This window comes from Buteo buteo, chromosome 8 (assembly GCF_964188355.1).
Source record: "Buteo buteo chromosome 8, bButBut1.hap1.1, whole genome shotgun sequence".
Classification (NCBI taxonomy): domain Eukaryota; kingdom Metazoa; phylum Chordata; class Aves; order Accipitriformes; family Accipitridae; genus Buteo; species Buteo buteo.
The window spans coordinates 5432547-5448932 of NC_134178.1; positions in this window are offsets into that span (position 1 = coordinate 5432547).

Consider the following 16386-nt stretch of genomic DNA (forward strand, 5'->3'; position numbering starts at 1 on the left):
CTCTTGGCCACGCACTTCCGAGGAGGAGAAAAAGGGCATGGATGCACAGAGAGCCTCGCCGCTCTGGAAAAGGCAGGGGAGGTTCGGTGCCCACCTGTATTTACTGTTTCCAGCTGCCCATGGCCAGCAACAGCCCACGCGGCACCGAGAAACCTGGCTGTGCTTGGGGCCCAGAGCCTCACCTCCGGGAACCCACGCCAGGGAGCACAGCACCTTCCACGTGGCTGAATCCATCACGCTTTGCACCCAGAGTTTGATGCTTCAAAATGAAATAACTCATTTCATCGTACAAATGACCACCAAATCTTTTAGTTATCTACAGAGGCAAGGGCCACGAATTTCCTCAGTTCTTGTTGCATTATAATACACTTTTTGTACTTGAAGTGACAAATAGGGAACATTTGTTGCCTTACGTGTTCCTTCTAGTCACTAAAATACAGAATTTATTCTCATGTTAAATTTTGTTTCTCTTTTGTGGCTCACATAAATATTTTAGTTATATCCAGTTATCTCTACAGGTTCAATCTATGTGAAAATCAAGAAAAAAAGCAAGGCCTTAGATATGAGAAAATTATGAGCAAGACCACTGCTCCCTCTGATAAAATCTCCAAGGCAAAAGCGAGTTTTCTGTGAGAAAAGACAGCAGCATTGGACATAGCATATTGAAGCTGCTCTACACTACGTTCCCAGCATTAGTCTTTTCTAGTAATGAATAGCCAGCTAATGAAGTCTTTTCAGTTCATGTTCTTTTCTCCTCTCACTAATTTACATGAGCTAGGAGACTGGTCTTGTCACAGTTCAGAAATCTTTCCCTTCAATCTCAACCTCTCTTCATTCATAATCCTTTATTTACCTTTAGTGGTCAAACTGTTCTGCCCATGGTTTTTTAATGAAGGTCAGAAATAATGGCTGCACCAATGTATTCCGAATAAAGTACCTTACTGTACAAGTGATCCCACTGACGGCAGAGAGCATACTGTGGTTTCCGTGCATAACCACATATGGGCACATAAGCATATAAGCACTGTTCTTTAGTCTGCAGTGCATGAATCACAAGTGGCCTGTAAAGCATCAGAAGGTGGTGTGCTGGGCAGGTTGCCCTCTTCCCATTGCCAATGTCTGGCCAAAAGCCAGAAACTTTTCTTTTTTCCTCTTTTTTCTTCTTTTTTTTTTTTTTAACTAGTAGCGTGATAACTTAGAAACGGATGGTTTTAAACAGCAGCAAAAAAATCTAAATGCCACCTACTTTTTAACACTGCTCTAGCCTCAAATAATAATGAGAGAGATATATCGATATCTATTTACTGAAATACTGACGCACACTGTAAATACTGCGTACAGCTCGCTCTCTGCTGCTGACTGAAATACCTCAGGGTATGATGCATTGCAGTCAGCAGCAGAGAGGAGCTTGAAACTGCAGTTTTCAAGGGCAGAGCGCAAGCCACAACTACTCTTCAAGCAATGAAGCGTATTTTTCCCCATCTTACCAGCCAGCTCAGCTAAAGGGTTTATCAGCAGCTATAACCCTGCTTACATTTGCACCTTTCAGATCTTTTTAGGGAGTTTCTGGGGTCATTTTTTAAGCTTTCCAGGTTGCAAAGACATCAGTTTTGCTCCTTTCATAGAATTTGTGTTGTGGTAGGCCTCATCCATTTCTTTAAAAAGTCCATTTACAAAGAGGAAATTTAGCAGTGACTTTTTTTTCTGGATTTTTCCCCAAGACACATCATTCCTTTGTAAGTATCTAAACTTTCAAAGTATGTATAGATAACCTGAAGGGTTGATGGTTTCTCTCAGTTTTAGTTTTATTTAATGATTTTCATACATTGAAAACTTCTTTAAATGCTTGAAATTCACATAAACCATTTCAGCAAACAATGTGAAAAAAATTCCTAATTTTTATTTTTGATTTGTAAGCCTGAGTGTGCGTAGCAAATACGAGTGATCAAAATTAGTATTTCAGGTGGCAAACAAATAAAGCAGCCATGTCAGATCCCTGCGTTTCAAAGCATCTTCTGAAGAATAAAAAAGTATTCGAGCCCCTAACCATGTCAGATCACTTCCTACCACTGCAGGAATCCCACAGGGATGTTATAACGCATTCTTTGCTTCACAAGTCTGAAATGATTACTCACATATACTCACTTAATTAAGCAGCAGCTAATTACATCCTATGTACCAGACAGAAAGGCACATCATTGGATTAGTGATAAGACTAACCAGTAGGTCTGTGGGAGGAAACATTTTTGCTGCTTGGAACGTAGTTCCACCTTTTATCGCAGGAGCCTTTTTACGGATGCAGTGTCCGGAGCAGAGACACCAGCAGCCCACAGCACCATCCTCGGAACTGTGTAGCAGAGCCTGCAGTTGTTTTACCGGTGTTGCCAGAGCAGGGTGTAGCCTACTTGTCTCTCCTCCCCTTGGCTTCCTTCCCCAAGAACCTTTTTCTGCTTTTTTGCCTCTGGGTGAGCTCTGAATTCCCTTCTCAGCAGGTCTCCAGATTTAATAAGCTTTAAGCCTCAGCAAATCCCAGCTGGTAAGAGGAGGAGCTGCTTGTTTCACCTGTGTGCATCTTGAGGACAAGGAATACTAATCCTCTCTGCAGGACTAGCTCAGTACAATACTGGCAGTTTTCTTCCTGGCTTTCTGTCAGATTCCCACTGTGGCTAGACAGACTTTCTGGGATAAGCCAGGATTTTCTGTGTAATTCCAAAGGAAGAACTAGTTAATTATATTATAAAATTTTCAAATGCTACTTCCAAAGGCAATACAGATTGGCTGGAACACTGCCTACCTGTATAAAATCCTGCCATATGATACCTACTCTTAATTCCAATGCTTGCATTGAGTCTTTGTTAAAAATAAATCATGCGTCACACTGCTAATGTACTTCTTGGTTCAGTGACAACTAGTCACTAGTGGTGAGGCTTCAAGATCAGGCAAAGAGCTTTTAACTGGAAAACAGAATTGAGCAATAGATGGGGGGTTTCTTCTTTTTTAGTTTTTTACTATACCTCAGTGTAACATAATAAAATCGAAGGCAGTCAGGCTAGTAAGAAGGGATTTTTTTTTGACAGTGTATCAAAATACCACAAAAATTGCAGAAACCCGAGAGGTATTAGGTATTATAGAGGTCTGGTTACATTAGGTGTATTGGCACATGTCTGTAATTTCTAGGTAGAGCCATCCAGTGGTAATTGGCTGAATTTCATGTACCTTTTTCCCAAGTACTGGCTCTTACTTTGATTCTGATTTCCGCATCCCTCGCTTCTTATTCTTTCACCTTTCCAGCAACCAACTTTTTCAGCTATCTCACATTCTCTGCCAGTAACATTCAATTGCAAATTGAGTCTGAATTCAGGCACTGTCTTCAGGATGTTTACAATGGAGATGAGGTAGGAAACTTAGAGTTCAGGACAATGTGGATGACACAGGTTTTTGTTTGTTTCTTTGTTTGTTTTAAAAAAGCAATTATGAAACCAGGAATAGTAGGAGTAGCACCTACTAAACTGAAAAGTTTAACTCCTAAGTCAGTATTAAGGAATGTTTGTATCTTTCTGGGCATTCTAGAAATGTTGAAAAATGTACACTTGTGCTGTCAGGCAAAGTTGGTTATTTCCTTGTTTCTTTAAATTGTTTATCTTTTGATTTGTGTTAGGTAGTTGGCATCTTTAATGACTTGGTAAAGATATTTATTAGGGAAGAACTAGATAAATCACCAGAAATTAGACAAGTTTAGTATTTGTGCCATTTCTAATCTTTTTCATCTCATATCACTCCAAGCTGCACAAACATCGTTACTTACAACACAGAAATTGTAACTTAAAAATTACAGTGACCATACAGACATCTGTATCATCATCAAACTGAGGAACCATCCATGCTAAGTCACCCAAGGCAAAATAAAATAATAGAAGAAGTTTGTAAAGTAATTATACATACCCAGATACTATAATAAGGTAAGGAGCACTTTGCATCAGAGCATAATTCACATTCTGCTATGGATTTACTGTTACAAGTAACTAGGAAATGTTTCACAACATCCCTGACTCACCCATGTGTGATACATGATGCAATCAATGGTCATAGAAACTTGCATCTAGCCTTGTACCAGAACACAGTACTTTGAACCCAGTATTATTATGCCTAGGCAAAACTCAGGATTCAAGCTGCTTGCTGCCCTTAAAACAGGTTGTTTGCTTATCACTCACAGACTCTGGACTTCAGAGAAACGTGGTCATATTGTAGATAACGTTCTCTGGTCACCCTGAGGAGCTCTAGAGTATGACTGCTAAGGCCAGCTGCGTAAACAGAAAACCTGGTCTCTGATGACTGCCCTGAAGGGTTGCACTGTTTTTTAACTGAAGCTACATCACTCTAAAGAAAAGGCTGGAAGGGGACCATATCTCCCAGATACATGCCACAACTTCTCCGTAGACCCAGCTGTATCTCCAGCATGAAGCACGAGCTCTCCTAAAGAGCAGAAGCTGCTCGGTCACTGCCTTGCTGCCTTTCAGCTGTGGCTAATGAGAGGATGGAGAAGAGGTAACTTCAGCCATTCTGTTTCTTGCTTTCCTGCCAAACAACGTGACCTCTGGGATGAACTGAGCGGGTCTGACCAGCTCTTCCATAGCAATTGAAGGCCATTTCTCATCCAATACAAAGCTCCTAGAGCAGTCCAGGAAAGAGGAAAAACTGTCAGCACCCTGATTCACAACGCTGGCAGCTATAGATTGATTCAATCTGTACTGGTAAGCTACGGTCCTCCTGAAATAACATGGGAGAGGAGAGAAGAGGAGCTGAAATGAGGAACAGTAGGTGTCTTTGTAGCGCAGGGGGGAGATAACTTTGTCTTGGCCTTCAAAAAAATATTATTATTATGAAACCATTTGGGAATTGAGAAACTCTTTTACGTGCAGACTGGAAGAAATCATCCTTTTACTTTTTTTTCACTTCCCCAGTCCTGAGGCCCACAACCACGGAAGATTGTTGGACTCGCCTGCTGCAGGTGCCATGGCTCTTGTTTAAAGGCACAAAGGTGAAAGGAAGAGGTTGGGTCTCTTGAGATTTGCATTGGTGAGATAAGACATATTTTGTAAGATTTGCTAAGAAATGGACACTCCACCCTTGAACTGCTTCTTTGGCAGAGCACATTCCAGTTCCTCATTCTTTGCTTCCTGAGGTAAATGAACTGCGCATTGCTCATAAAATTGTAGAATGAACTTTCCCATGACCGGTGAAATTTGTTATAAACAAGATAGTCTCTGAACTTGAATCAACAAACGAGAGGCAGAGTGACTGTGTAACAAATACAGTATCCACACACCAGCAGCTCTACCCACAGAAGGACAAAACACATTCAGGGAAAATAGCTTCTCACCTTTCTCCCACAACAGCCTCTTCTTCAGTGAGTGACTGCATATCAGATTTCTTTCACAGGCTGGCTGCTCAAAGTTTACCTGATGAGGGCTTTTTGCATAGCCAAAAGATAGTGTGCAGGGTGTTTCTTGCAGGAGATATTTTCTGTTTAGCAGTATAAATCTGATCTTCAAATTTTATGGGACTGGCCTGGAGAAAAGCTAATATTCCAAGCTAAAAATAACTTCTCGGAGTTAATTTATTTTGATGAAAAAACCTCTCCTTTATTTGCCAAAATATATAGCTCTGAAGTAACTTTAAAGCATCTGAAATGTTCAGTGCTTAATTCTGTTATGCAATTCTTAAATCCTTCCTCTGTTGCCCAGCAAGCTGTCATGAGAAATATGCTTTGTTAGCTGGGATCACCTGTTTCACATATGCTGTCTCAGTTGTCAAAATGATAAAAAGTAAAACCTTCTGCTGACATGTATAAGGAAAACACAGCATTTTAGCCACAGAAGAGCTCTTTGTTTTATATCAGGCTTCTAATTATTACAAGATTTTAAAGAGGAAGAGGCAAAAAGAAAATAATAATCACTCCTTCCAGAAGAAGGTACAGAAAAAAATCCTTTTATTTGGATGTTTATTTGCAAGGGAACTTAAGGAATAGCATAACTGAATCTCTAGGGGAAAAAAAAAAAAAGGTGTTTATTTTAATCTTAGAAGAGGTTAATGAGGTGACCTTCTGAGTTCAGTTCCAGCCTAAATTATTCTGTGAAAATTAATGGTGTTATACTCTTAGAAAACCACTTACTACTTTATGCTATTTGATGTATATTATGGTATTATTTTGATATACTATCTGGAAATACTATATTATTATAGAAAACTTTATATATGTTTATATTACATATATATAAGAAGACATTTACTAAATCATATATATTATATACATATGTAATAATTATAATTAATTAGTGTTAATACCATTTCTTTTCAATGCTCAGGTCATGCTTTAAAATATTGTGAATTAATTAGAACTGCACTTCCCTACATTTCAAATGGCTTTGAGATTTCTAATACTCTCTGTCCTCTTTTGTTTTAGCAGACTCACATGCTCCACCATTAATCATCTGAGAACTTTGTACAAAATACACCACGGAAGTAGGTTTTTTCTGTTTACTCACTGTTTAGCTTGTTTACAAAAGTAGAGCAAACAGAGAGAGTAAGCAAACATATCTTAGAAAAAGCTAGTTTCTTTCTTAAGTAAGCAGTGACAAATCAAAGCAAAGCAAACACACACACACAAACATCAAGCACATTTTAGGGCATCCACAGGAGAAATGGACATCTTTCCTTCTTAAATTCAATGCAAAAGCTTCCTTTGACTGCAGGGGGAGCAAGAATTTTCCTAAAGCATTTTTGAAACATCCAGCTGTGGTGCGCTTACTGTGCAGTGTCTTGGTCATTAGCCAGATAACTATTTCTGCATAGAACAGAAAGAATAAACTACATCTATAGCATATGAAATCAAACTGAGCAGTGTGTTGCTTCAGGCTGATTCCCTGTCTCAAATAATATGGTAGAAATGGATGTATAAGAGAGGCTAAGGTTAGCAATTAAATTTCTTTGTAGTAGTATTATTATACCAAAAATATAATCTCATGCAGAATGAACAGTCAGCTATGAATTTATGTTAGAATAATAGGAACCTTATAATGTCATTAGAAAGGTATTTTTTTCTACTTCTGCACTAAGTAGATGAATTTTACCACTGCTACACTGATGTTCATCATCTGAATGTCTAGCTTTATTATTTTATCTATGCCCCAGTATCTTTTGGCCTAATAGCCTCAATAAGGAGTATATACAGACAAATCACTCTTTTGTAGTCATTAGAATGTTATTAAATTGCATAGAAGAATCAGCTCAGCTTCTAGAAGTTAATATACTCGCAGGGATGACTCACAAACAAGGCAGCTGGAGCAGTTTCCACCCTAGCTCTCAACTCTGCCCCTGAGGAGCTTCTGCTCCTGCAGAAGAGTGTTGTAACCTGGGGAGAACCAAATGCCTGTAAGCTGTTCTGATAACGGACCAAGAGCGTTACTGGAATTAGACAGAAGTTAATAGAAGTAGCTGCAATATGAATATATAAATACATTCTGTTAATGAACCACTGCTGGGTAGACTGAAATGTCAAAGGCCACAGAATAGGTGGGAATAACATGACTACAGTGTGCTGCAGTTACCAGGAACTTACCTCGGGAAACATAAGCAGGAAGCTATGTTTTGAGGTATATTGAAGAAAACCAGGAACCTGCTGTGGGAAAACCATGCAGCCAGCACATAAGATTCACATCATTTGACCATGTATAGAACTGCATAATAAACTATTGAAATAGCCATAACTGATAGTGTAGGTGGAGCCATCTTTACATTGCATATATAAGCCCGTAACAAACACCTCCTGTTGCACAAATGTCTGTGCTTCAGAATCCAGTGTGCAAATCTGGTTGCCTGCAGCGCTATGTATTATGTAAGTGTTACCTTATGGTCACTAAAGGGAAAGACACCCCTTATGTTTGCCTCTGGTCTAGCATCCTGCCTTTTAGGCTTGGTTGTAATCCAGCTGGCTCTGACAGAAGTGGGTATTAACACTAGAGTGCCCCTGGATTTCCTGGACTGCAGCAGGCGGGTTCCTGTGCTGGGTCAGGACTGTGTGGTAAGCAGTTCGTCATCGCCTTCCAGGAAAGGAGCAGGAACAGCTGAACAGTCACTGTTTCAGACAAGCGATTTTCTTTTTTGAGTGTCATGCTCCTCCACCATTGCACCAGGAGAGTGCATTCTTTAGATTAGCTGTCCTAAGTAATGGTTAAGATATGTAGTCTCAGCAGATGCTCAGAAAGCACAAAAAAAAATTATCAAAATGTCAGATTCAGTCTGAAGATCAGTCCACATATCTGCTTTCTCTTTGGGTGACTGGGCTTTTTGCCCTAATGATATCTACTAGATAGTTTCAACTTTCTCGCGCTCTCCTCAGGATATTACGCAGGTTTTTTTACGTTGCAATCTCAGTTATTCTCTGCTGCTGAAGAGCACTTTTCTCTTGGGCAGCTTCATTGATAGCTTCATTGACAGCTTGGTTAGCTTCCTCCCTGTCTTTTTCTTATAGCTTATTTTAGTTGATTCCATCTGAGAGTTTCTTCTCTTTCTAGAGCTGGGTTGTTGTTTTTTTCCCTCACAAACATAGTTTTGGAGTTCTGCTTCCGCAATCCCAGAAAGAAATATATGCAATATCTTCCAAATTAATTTCAAATTCAATTCCCAAAGAAGCAAGGCAACTTTTATGAAGTTCAAAAAGGTTGGTGCTCATTTTGGTGTTCCCAGTGAGCTATATTTGCCAGCTTACATAGCAAATGAGTTTTCTGACTCAGGAAGAAACCTGTGCATGATACATGTCTATCTCTATTCCTTTGAACCTAGAACACTCAAAAACAGAGAGCACAAGCTTCACGAATAGCTCCTGCTAGCGCGTGCCATCACATCAGTGTCAGATCTTGGCATCAGAAAGGATCCGTTACTTGGGATCAGTCCTTTCATACCCTGGTCCCTGGAAGCATTGGTCAAACTGAGACCTCCTCATCTGCCATCTCCTTCCACAACTTCTCCCAACTGTTGACTGCAGATGTCTAAGGAACTTTGGTTTCTTAATATCCAGTTGCCAATTCAGGAGGTTCTAGGCTAAGCTTCAAAGCCCTTCACCAGTAATGGCAAGGTCTTGAAGGAGAAGTAAAAGAAGAAAAGAAGGTCTTGGCTTGATTCAGCCCCCAGAACTGTTTACAGCCCCTGCCACATCAGCTGGTACTGCTGAAAGAAAAAGAAAGAAAAGAAAAAAGGTTATGAAGAAGAAAACCTTTTGGGTTTTCTGCAGGACTCAGTCTCCAGGAATCCTGTAGAATCACACTTAGAATCATAGAATCATTTAGGTCGGAAAAGACCTTTAAGATCATTGAGTCCAACTGTTAACCTAACACTGCCAAGTCCACCACTAAACCATGTCCCCAAGCACCACATCTACACGTCTTTTAAATACCTCCAGGGATGGTGACTCCACCACTTCCCTGGGCAGCCTGTTCCAATGCTTGACAACCCTTTCGGTGAAGAAATCTTTCCTAATACCCAATCTAAACCTCCCCTGGCGCAACTCGAGGCCATTTCCTCTCGCCTTTTCACTTCTTACTTGGGAGAAGAGATGGACCCCCACCTGGCTACAACCTCCTTTCAGGTAGTTGTAGAGAGCGATCAGGTCTCCCCTCAGCCTCCTTTTCTCCAGGCTGAACAACCCCAGTTCCCTCAGCCGCTCCTCATAAGACTTGTGTTCTCGACCATTCACCAGCTTCGTTGCCTTTCTTTGAACGCACTCCAGCCCCTAAATGTCTTTCTTGTAGTGAGAAGCCCAAAACTGAACACAGTATTCAAGGAGTGGCCTCACCAGTGCTGAGTACAGGGGGACAGACACTTCCCTAGTCCTGCTGGCCACAGTAATTCTGAAACACTTGAAACTTTACACCTCTCAACCCATCCTTTTAGGCAAATACTGACACTGCTCCTTTCAGAAATGAAAGGCTATGGGGCAGGCTACTTCTGACATCAAGGTTAGGACTGTCTGGAGTTCTCCTCTTCCTAGAACCCGAACTCCATCAGAGCAGGGATGCTTCTCACACAAGATGTTCAGCCTCTTCTGTCCGGATAGTGGTACTGATCAATCATGGATTCTGTGAAGCCCAGTCTTTTCCTGCACTTCTAAACACTGCTTTTTCAGGAAAATGGCCCATTTATCCCCACTATCAGTCAGAAAGGATTTCTCATCCTACCTACAGAACCCCAAGATTCACAACATAAATTCAGGGTATTTTCATGATCTCTTGTGGAAGGTATTCCCAAATGTTATGGTACTGCTGGAGGAGTCAGCAATACTGAACAAGGTTTATAGGACAAAATCTAACACCCAGTCTCTCCAGAATGTCTTTACCTATAAATCAGACTCTGCTGGACTCTTCTTACCGACTCGGTGATCTTCTACAGAAGTAGTGGACTGCAAATATCAAGTCCTTGCTAGGATTACAGAGTTTTTGTTTAAACACCTACCCTCTTCTTTCATTTAGGGAAATAGCTAGAAAACTCAGAAATACATAAAAAGGTTAGAGTTGTAAAAACAGGAGAAATGTTTTAATCTGGCAGCAACTCTTAAATCTGGGTTTCCAGTTACCATATCAAGCTTTGCTCCTAGGTCTTCATTCTTTTATTTTGAACCATTTGTGTAGGTTATATATCTGTTTCAGTATTAATCTAGTAGCAATTACCACCATTCCTCTATACCCTCCCACTAGATAGCTATAGGCAGCAGTAAAATGTCCCCTAGGCCTTCTTTTCTTACGGCTAAGCAAACACAGTTCTCTCAGACACTCTTCGTACATTACCTACCAGTCCCCAAGAACTCCAGCTGCTGCTAACTAACATCATTTTGCCTTAGGATATAACTAGAACACAAAGAATCTCCAGAAGACTTCCCTATAGCTGAGCTCTCCCATCAGTTTTATGAGAAATACACTAAATTGAAAACAGCAAGGTATTAAAGTTATTCTGGAAAATAGACAGTATAGTTCAGTCTTCATGACAATAGTGTAGCCATTAATATCTCCAGAATTTCCCAACAGATAGCTAACATTTGATTTGATGATATGGAGGCTGAAGGTCTGTGAGCAGCTGAGGCAATCTAGCAGGTTGCAGTTGCTGAATATTTCACGCTGTCCCTAGCGTCCTCCACATCATCTCCTACTTATTCTTAACCTTTCCCATGCTCCTAGCTGTGGACAGCTCTGCTTTTGCACCAGCTCTGGCACTCATTACAGTAAGTGAGTCAATTCAGCTTCTTGGCAGAAAACAATCCACTTTTATTTTGTCTGGGTATGTTTTCTGCCATATTAATGAGCTCAGACAACTCGAGAAAGGATCCAACAAAAACCAGACCCATTGCACAATAAGAAGAAACTGTGCAGAGCTGGGATCAGGGTGGTAGTGGAAAAACATAATCTTTTAGGACCTATGTGCAGCTAGATCAACTTACCCTGTGGAATCCTCCCTCTACTGGTTATTATTAGATTATTCAGTCCTGTTCTCTCTGAGGTCAACAGGAATGCAGTTGCTGATTTCTGAGAAATGCAGTGACTAAGGAATGCAGTGCCTTTGGACCTGAGGGAAAGCTGTCCTTTACCTCTGCTCTGCTAAGGACTTGCTACATGACCACTGGCCAGTAATTTAGCTGCTCTGAGCCTTTCTCCACATCTATAAAAAAAATGCTAGGAGCATGACACTTCTGCAAGAGGTTTTGTAGAGATAATACATCAAAAGCTTTCAAAGTTCATAGACAAAGAAATGTACGGATCCTGGGGCAATCTAATTACCTAGAGTAAATGACTAGACCACTATATAATAATCAGTAGTAAATTCTCAATGCCCTTTCTGAGGATGTTGCACAGCAGTTCAGCATGCAATAACCAAACTGAAACAGAAAATCGAAAGTATAGGATGTATTTTCCTAAGTATACTAAATATGTATTTTCCTTAATATAATTAAATATATTTCTACAAAATGAAGATATATTTTATGGTAAGTTTTAATAAATACTATCCTTCTGTACTCTTTGTGGACATATGGGACCTCTCACTTGAAACTTTATTTTTTTCTGCTTTGCTTTAGTTCTTCTGCATGATGTAAGAGCTCAGGGTACTGCAGGATTAACAGAAATTGTTTAAATCCAGTGTAGTGACAGTCTCAGGGTTCTCATACAATTCCACTGCTGCTTCTTGTTTTTAGTATCTTCACCACATATGGAAACCAGAGCCTGGAGTTTGTATCACTAGATTTTCAATCCTGACCTAGGATTAAGAGACAAAAGTGTCAAATATCAGTATTTAGAGCAATTGGCCTTTTTCTAATTCTACTATCATACATAGCAATTTCACTTAAGCTTATTTTTTGAAATATCCACTATCAATGCAAAAAAGATATATACAAAAAGATGCCCTGTATTAGCAGCAGTTGCCCTGCTTCTGCTTGAAAGCTAAAGTGAAAAAAAGAATGAGCCTATGAGAATTGGTCCTATCTTCTGTTTATGGAGCACAAACTAGATTAACTAATTTGATAAAAATAAGTAAAAAAAAAAAAAAAAGCTTCCAAAATACAGCTGCTGTGAAGCCAGTAGAAAACTAACTCAGTTTTAATGCTTCCCTTCAATGCAGTGTACACATTCTTTCAGGAGTAAATTTTGCACTAAATTGCCATATTTTTGTATGGAAGCTAGAAGACCAAGTATCTCAGTGTTAAGGATTTTGAAGCATAGAGTATCTACTATACCACTAATGAATATTTATATTTCTCTGAATCATTCATTTTAATTCCCAAGGATGCTTACTTTTATCTATATAAAATTCTCGGGTATTTTTTTCTGATTTCCCCATTTCAATTTGAATAATACTACGCATGTAAAGATTTATTGGCTTAGTAACTGCTTTTCAAAGTACTTAGCATTAGTTGTCTTTAAAATGTGATTTTTTTCATCTAAGTTTTATTTTTGTCCACCAGAAAGACAGCAATGGCAACAACGATTGCTCAGGGTTTGAACAGTGTGAGTGACTCCAAATATAAAATGTCATTCAGGGAAAACTATTGTCTAATATCAGGTCAGAAGTAAAACACATCCTGCGAGACGTTCATTGCATCACCGCAGTCGTGGCTTCACAATAAAACTGTTCTTGCCAAACGGTGACAGAGTACTGCATGTGGACACCTTCGAAAATAAACCTAGGAGACAGAACGTAGAATTGTTTGTTCTAATCTCGTTCCTCTGGATCTGTGAAAAGGTTCCCTGCGTACGGGTACCACAGACAATCTGTATGAGTGTAAGGGCATTGGCAGCCAAGGTCATGATCTGTTTCTCTTTGCTCCCTGAGCCAGTGAGAGAGACTGAGTTTATCCACGTGTGCGGGCATATGCACTCTCACACATACCACTCATCTTCCCAGTAGGCAAAAGGGTGTATGTGACAGCGTGACTCATTCTCCTGGCACGCTGTATACACTTTATACCTACACCTGTTTCAGGCTAGTTCAAAATATTTGCCTTCAGCTCTTCCTGGGGGAACACAAAGATCAGACATCAGTACGGAAGAGCACGATTCAACTGCCAAGCCCTCTCCATCACCAAGAGGCAGAAGGGAAAGACATGTGCACCTCTGGCACCCACTCTTTAATTCACACGGTATCACATGCTTGGTGTAGCCTGATACAGTCACATTTTGTCCTTAACTTGAGGTCAATAAAAAAGAATCAGCCAGAAAGAGCAGAATGTAATTACCAACACCCCTCCATTCTGCTGAGGTGGAAAAAACCACCCACCAAACCAAAACTGAAAAACCCAAACCAAAAGCAAACAACTGGGTTTATTTGCTAGTGAAAATAGTTCTTTAGGAACTAAATTACGTTGCCTCTGGAAAATGCATTGTAAATATTTATGTGCCTAATGAATGTGTTTCAAATGTGTTCACTACCTTAAAATATCCAAAAAACCAGTGGGGCTATATTCAGAGGCAGAGAAAACTTCCATTCGAGTTCAGTCTGAAGAACAAGAGGTCAAAAAGTTGCATGTGGAGCAGCAGTTGCAGGAATCCTCATTGCACAGGCAGTTGAAAACAAGCGCCATCTTCATAAATGTAATATTTTGGGGAACCGAATTCAACTTTGTTGTAATTAAGTTCTCCCAAATCTGTGGGAGCCTCCATTATTTCTGCCAGGCTCGAGAATGTTATAGTAAGTATATCTAACTTCCCAAATCTCTCCCTCTGTCATGAATAATATATACAAGGCTCCCAACAAGCACTTGCTGGATATGAGCTTGATTTTTTTTTTTCCCCCATTTTGTATGTTCTTCAGTGGGAGAATAGAATAGCTAACAACTTAAGCTGCATTGTGTAGACTTGCCTCAGTGAGCTCTGAGCCAGAAGCAGAAGTAAGTCCATACAGATATCCATGCTCCTTCCTTTAAAGGAAGCTAATTCCTTTAAAACTATCTCTGCAGAGTGTGTCCTCACACTGTCTTACTGTAAAGGTACAGCCACAGCTCCACCCTCCTTTCTCCTGCAGGCTACTTCCCTGGGACAGTGCCCACTACCTGTACTAAGGACTCTGCAAATAGTAACGCTCATATATTGTATAATAAATATCACAGAAAAAAAATGTTCTCTGCAAACACTGAATAGAACTGTAAAAGAAGGGAAAGTACACTGTTGAATGAGCTAGGAAGAATAAGCTAATGAGCTAGGAAGAATAAGCTATTCTCCCTGACTCTATATTTTCTAGTTTCAGACAAAATTCTTCCCCCTTCTGTCTGTCTTGCTTGCATGTCTGTTGCCCGTTAAAGAAATGGCATCGTTGCCACCCCTCCTGTTCCCGGTCTGTGAAAATACACAGGCACTGCTAAAGAACACCCAAGAAAATGGTAGATCTGCACCTCCTAGAAAATTTCCATAACTCAGTAATCTTTATAAATTTTACATTTGCATGCTTGCAGTAGTATTTCATGTGTTGCATAAATATCAGTCAAGATATTGCTTCCTCTCTTTTTGGATCCTGAGAGACCTCAACCTTTGCTGAAAATAGTCATCTCTTATCTTGAGAGAAAATACGTTCAAAACACCATACGGCAATTTTTAACAGAAACGAAGTAACACAAACCCCATGCTTTCCCTAGCAATTATACTAATGAATTCAGACTTAACTAAGATCCCATGAGATTAATTCCTTGAATCGCTAATCTACATGGAGATGCTGTAGTCTTGCATAAACTTTTCAAGTCAACTGCGGTAGTTGCCTGTGGCTTTGGAGTAGAAGCTGCCTGCAGCACACGCCATGACAACTGAAGGATGTAGAGCGGGGTCTCTTGCAAAGCCAGGAGGGTTCATCATGACCTTCTTGTATGACCTGCTGTGGATCCTCCTCTATGGGTTTCAGCACGTCCCTGAGCAAATTGATCTCTGAACTACAGCTTAAGTTTTAAGAAAGGATACCAGTCTTGGTTATAAAATTCTAGAATAATAGAAAATCCTTCATAATGTTTGGTAAGTGGTTCCACTCTTGAGACAATGCACCTTATTACTAAACTGTATTTGTCTCATTTCAGATTTTGTAATTACGGGCTGCAACTAAATCCCTTGCTATCTATTACGGATTAGCAGCTGGTGCTGTTCACATCCCAACCAAGGCTCCTAGATGTCAGCTGAAGTACTAACAAAGAAAGAAAGGGTATGTCGGAAGCATTGGGTAAGATGCCACGCAAAACATTATCAAGCGGCAGCAAACAGATATTGCTTATCAGGCAGCAATGCCAACAAAACACCAAGAGTTTGGACAACTACCACTAATGGGGAGTTACAACAAAGACAAATTTATTTAATGGCGCCTGTGGGGGCTGAGTTGCTGGCTATGCGTGTCACAGGGTAACTTCTCGTGTGCTTTAGTCAGCGTTATCAGCTTTTGCAATTCTATCACGGGTCTTGCAACACCAGCAGTTTTTCTTGAAGCACTAGTTACCAACACATAGTAAGTAAGGAAGATCAAGATCCCATTTTTTAAAGCCAATGACTATTTCTGCTTGGCGCAGGGTAAAGCTTTGAGAGATGAAACAAGCCGCTTTGGGGCCGCTAACGTTTTTCGGCCAACTCAATGACTCAGTTTTGAACGCCTCCTCGGCAATACTCGCTCTGTACAGAAAACTTCCAGCGGACATCCCGGCTTGGCACCTCCCCAGCGCTCATCCTCTGCGGCTGGATCCCGCCTCAGAGCGGCAGCGCCGGCGGCCGCGCCGGGAAAGCCGGCCGGGCCCGCCAGGGGTTTCTTTCCGTTCTCCCCGATGACGAACGAAACAGGTTTCCCTCCGGGGAAAGCTGTAGGTGCCCCGGCAGCCTCGCACGG